Genomic DNA, 5722 nt, shown 5'->3' with positions numbered 1-5722 from the left:
TACATGAGATGACAATTTATGTGCAAGCATCGTCCCCTACAATATATAAGACGACGATTTTTTGGAGACTGACATCCTATGTAAAATATGATAATTTTTTTTCAATTCTCTATTTTCAACCACTATATTCATTCATAATTTCTTGTGTAAACTTTCTACAACGACAATAATTGTCGCTAAAAAATATATCTAAAATAACAAAATAAATTGCTTCACAATGTTGTCACTAATAGTATATATATATATTTAAAAATTACAAAAATATTGAATCAAATGTGATAATAACAAAACATAACATTCCAACCATAATATAAAAATACATCTTTATTAATTGTCCAAAATCAAACTCATATATACAAACCGTACTCATTTACACAACAAATTATCCAAAAACAACAAATAAACATCAAATTGAACAAAGAACAATCATAACAACTCATATATGACTTCCACATTTGACACGAATATGCCTTACAGTCTTGTTGCTTGAATCTCGAGCCTTAGTTTTTTAAATTTCAGACTGAGACTTCCTTTACTCTTAAAGAATACAGTGGACAAAATTAAGCAGTCCACAAAAGAAGAATCTGATCATCCCATAAATTTGAGCATAATCAACATGTCTATATTCGATCTGCAATGTCAAGTTTACACAATGACATAGTAATCAGTAGTATATTTTCTATCATCATCAAAATTAGAAATAAAACCCAGTACAAAATCAAAATCAAGAACAATAACATAGATGCAAATGCTCAACACAATTAATTTATGCATAATATAAAATACAATCTCAAATCCTCATCATCACGAGCACCACCACCTGCAAACATAAAAAAACACAATTGATTTACAACGCAGAGAAAGAATAAATACCCAAAAACACAATTGACTTGCAACAGGAGACAAAGTAAACATACATACATTTATATTATATATATTTATATTCTAGTTAGAAGGCAAGTGCGTTGAACGTGCACTCATTTGAATGTTATATATACTCGATTATTTTTATTTCAAAATATAACAAATATAACTTTATAGTATAAAGACAAGACATTTGAATGCTCATTTCAAAATACTGAGAATACTTTCATAAAGGAATCCAAAAATAATTAACTTTTTCCTGGTAGTTAGAAATAGCTTGATGCAATTTTTTGTAATTAGAAATAGCTTGATGCGCAACCTAAGTTTTGAAATTGAAGAAAGTGTATAGTTATAGTATATCCTTTTATTGAAAAGTGAAATCAAATTTTAACATAAATACATACAGTTCTTATTGAACTAAATGTTTGATCAACTACATTTGCTGCTTGGGCATTAGCAGTTTGTCTAGAGGATGCCATTTTGGAGATGATGATGATGATGTTTTGAATGTTATCCTCTAACCAAAGCAATCACAATTGCAACACATTATTTAGCTACTAAAACTAAAAGGTCATGCACAACATTGCAATGCACATATTTGAATTATTTCAGCAGTTACCTTCTCTCCCATTGCATCTTGGATTAAAAAAAAAGTGTCACCAAACATAATGCCAACAATTTCGCTTGTGTCGGTCTCTTTATCAAAGAAAACTATATCTTGTCTCAATATAGTGTTCAGCTACAAACGCATTGCATCCTGTCTCTTTCATGTGGCCATCCAGCAAGCCATCTCTAAACAACATTTACAAAAAAAAAAAAAAAAAGGTGTTAATTGCACTTTACATATATTGGTAGATTATTACAAGCAACTTTTCTAAGCATAAAACAAATTTGGTATGGCTTGAGCATGAGAAGTACTTGTAGAGAAATGTTGCAGCAGCCCCAATTGCCAAGTAAACAATTTTTATAGAAACCTGATATTATTTTAGAAAAGATAATCAATATAAAATAGTTGTTCTGTATTAGTATAACATTAACAAACTACAGTATTGATTAAATCAATCAAGCATAACATTAGTCTTTTATTACCTGAAATTACATGAACTATGTGTTTGCTGTTATGGTTATTTCCAAAAGCATCAGTCAATTGCCCACATAGTATTGTCATTATGGGCATGCACATAAATATCTTTCTGTGTTTTCATTATAAATATAACTCTATATTTCTGTATTTTTTTTTGTTTTATAACAACTTGTAAAAAAAACATAAACATGTCAACTTACTGATGCACTGAATATATATACTTATATGTGTGTGTGTCTTTGTCTTTGTCTTGTTAAGTATATCTGTCCCTTTGCCGAGGAGGCCAAAAAGGCAGAATGCATCAAGTAAAACACAGAACGAGGTACCGCTCTGGCTAGATACAACTTCTGCAAGAACTTAGACCAAAAAACATGGCCAAGCTGTCCATGATAAATACAGATTCAAATATATTACCTTGTTGAAAAACATGATGAAAAGACCAAATAATTAAGCAACAGTGTTTAAATTATTCAAAGATGTTTTCAAGCCAAAGAAATTTGAAAGGCTAAAAAGTGTTATTTGTATCAGCATACACTTTCTGGTAAACATATATAATGTGTCTATCAAAAAATTCCCAATTAGTTTCTTAATTGCAGACTTCTAAAACGTGAAGTATGATTTTTTTTTTCGAGTTACCAATGTATGTAATACATAACCATCTGATAAGGTTCATTGTTATCACGAATGAAATTGACTTTTATATAAATATTCATACATATTGTGGTCAATTTGTTACTACTATTCAAACCTTCACATGGTTCTTGGTCAAACAATGAGGATCCAATTTTTAAACTTCAAGCCACTAGTTAAATAATAAAAATAACAAAGAAAAGGGAAAGAAAGCAGTCGGTCTGTGTCATACCATTATTCAAAGTAAATGTTGAATCCGTATGCACGTGTGACCAAGTCACTTATTACTATCCCTCCAAGATTCCGATTGTAGTAGTTAAAATGCCATTTTGGTGAGACCAAGACAGACCTGAAACTTTGCATTAGTGGAACACCCAAAGCCATACTTGGTGGCCTTAATTAGAACATTTGACAAAACGGGTTTATTTATTTATTACCGTAAAAAAAAATGCAATGGTGCTTGGGAACCTATATAGGCTAAAAAATGCAAATGAGAAGTAAAGGACCAGAATTGGGGTACAAAACCTGAAGCTCAAGGGTTATCATGTTTTTCTTACTGGCCAGTAGTTGCAGTAAAGAAAACGGTACTTGATCAATGATGACAAAAAAAAATATATAAAACAAAAACAGCTTACCAAACATGTTGAAAACGTTTTTTCATCAACTAAAATTAAATAAGAACGATTAAGCACTTAGAAACAATAAAGGAATAAAAGAAAGAACAATGATTTTTATGTGGTTCAGTAGTTAAATCTTCTTACGTCCACGAGTCACTTTTATTATGTAGTCTGTGTTAAAGCAATTTCACAGAGCTTTAGTACAAAATTTGTGTGTGTCCTTTAAATGACTATGATCTAGGCTATATTATAGACCTGATTTACAAAATATATATTCCCTTAATTTAAGGGAAGTTACAAGATATCTAAATTGAATTTGAAATACAAAAGAATATATTAAAATACAATCAAATGTATTTAGTCAAACAAATATCCCTTAAAAATAGGGTGGTTGACACACGACTATAACAAATCCCACGTTTATAGGGAATTGTAATAGTGTAAGCTGTTATCCCAGCATACTTTCGAGCCTGCTCCATGTTTCGAGCTCCATAACATGAATATTATCCCGAATGACTCGAAACTATTCTCTCGTTACTTCAAGCTCAAGCTCAAATTTTTAAGATCTTTTCTGTATACATATCTTCTTAAATGATGGGGTCTCACCATTTTCTTTATTGTTAGATGATGTCGTCTTTGAAGAATCGGTGGGGGCTCGACCTTGCCATCTCATACCAACCTCCATCACCTCAAATTGAATCTCTATTGTCGTGCAAACAAAGACAGATACAGGAGTATAAAGAATGAACTAAACGTGAGGACATCAATGCCTATTTTTAACGCCAGATAACTGAGGTTAAAGAAGGGAAAAAAAGGAGATTGCGAGTAGCCGTTTATCCCAACCTTTATCCAAAAATTAGGCCCATTCCATTAGACCCCAATCTTAAAGTTTCCATTGCCTTTCACTCTCACGAGCTCTCCTTCGAGATCATGGAGAGCTCATCAAGCCAAAACCCTCCATCAACCCTTGTGGCATCTTCCATTCCTACCACCAAAGGCGAATTTTTTGAGGCCGGCCTATATAAGAGCTCGATTACCTCCACAACACAAATATAAGATTTTCTATCTTTCCATGGCATAAAATTGTTTGACGAGTTAATGTGTTGAGCTCCCGAGCCTCTCGAGAGGAGTAGTTATGCTCTGGGTGAGTACAACCCGGATAGGAACATCAAGCTCGCGGCTTGGAGTCATGAGCACATGTGAGCTGGGGCATTCTTGGCCTTAAAGGATTACTTTATAGAGTTTATTGATTGGATTGATATCATTCCCTTCCAACTCTTAACGAGTTTTAGCGACACTGAGGTTGCTTTGTCGTGAAATGAAGTCGAAAGGACCATCGACCTAAGAGATATTATATCTCTTTTGCTTGAAAATCAACCCCACACGGGCTAAAGATGGGGATGGATTCTACGATCTCTTGAGCTGGCCTTGAGTGAAGCAGTTATTCGAGAATATCCCCAACCATCCTCCAAACTTCAAGACCCAATTTTTCTGTACAAATGACCTCGAACCGTCCAAATTCTACTCATTCCAACGTCCACATAAGTCATATCTTCGTAGTTTTTGAACTTAGATTTTGTCTTTTCCTTGAGCTTGAATAGTTATATTTTTTTGTTGTACAAACAATTTTGATCACCCGAAGGCAACTAAAGAGATGATGGACCTTCGAGATGAAATCTTGAAGCCTCCTTATGGCCATTGGTCCCTCCATTACCTCCCTCACGAGGATAATTTTCGCCTATGCGGTCTCCTCGGTGAAGGAAAGTCTACGGATGATGTCGGGACTCGTATGTATGCCCGATGAGAAGACGTCCCACTCCCCCATCCTTCTAACCCTTCGAAGAAAAAGAGGAGGAAGGGTTTGAGCTCAGCCCAAAGCGAACCCTCAAGGTCAAGCAATGAGGCTCAAGACGAGGCATCCCAGATCTCAACTGGAGGTAAAGTTGTACTCAACATGTCCAATTGGTATCCCACCCTTTTAGAAGGGGAACCAAATATACTAGTCTCTTTTAGTGACCCCAAAGTAACTTTATGACCTGGTGAGGGGTAGATTTAAGGTTCATAGAGATGATAGTTGGTTATCTGAGTCCCAAATCATGTATAGTATAAACGAAATGTGGGAAAGTATAGGATTCCAATATGGTTCGAATGAATGGAGAGAACAGTCCGAGTTGTCACCCACATTTCGAGGTGAGGAATCAGATTCATCCAAGGAACCTACTCAAGTCATCGAGATCTCCTTGGATGACCTAATAATTTCTTGGTCTTCGAGTACACCTTCCAATTAGGTTTCCCCACTTACTAACTTTAAATGTACTTATATGTGATCGATTCTAATGTGTCTATACTTTTGTTTTGTAGGCGATATGGATTCTGACCTAGACACTATCCTCGGGATGACTCCCAAGGCTCATGGTGGAAAACGAGGCCGCGTGTCCTAAAAAAAGGATGCGCCTCCTCTCGCCAAGATCATGAAGGTCTCTGGAAACCCCCCTTTGGAGATCTCGAAGACAGTTCCCTCCTCGAA

General features: G+C 34.7%; 1 long non-coding RNA gene across 1 annotated transcript; it reads right to left on the bottom strand.

The window, feature by feature from the left end:
• Positions 1-611: 611 nt before the first annotated feature.
• On the bottom strand, positions 612-3069 carry LOC133830466 (uncharacterized). The gene is made up of 4 exons (XR_009892054.1): positions 2811-3069; positions 1783-1838; positions 1484-1656; positions 612-820 (listed from the first exon to the last, which is right to left on the bottom strand). It is a non-coding gene; the product is annotated as an uncharacterized LOC133830466 (long non-coding RNA).
• Between the last annotated feature and the right edge of the window lie 2653 nt (positions 3070-5722).

Source organism: Humulus lupulus, chromosome 1 (genome assembly GCF_963169125.1).
Source record: "Humulus lupulus chromosome 1, drHumLupu1.1, whole genome shotgun sequence".
In the NCBI taxonomy this organism is placed as follows: Eukaryota; Viridiplantae; Streptophyta; class Magnoliopsida; order Rosales; family Cannabaceae; genus Humulus; species Humulus lupulus.
The sequence above is the reverse complement of the archived record's forward strand: the minus strand, read 5'-3'. Positions and strand labels throughout refer to the sequence as shown.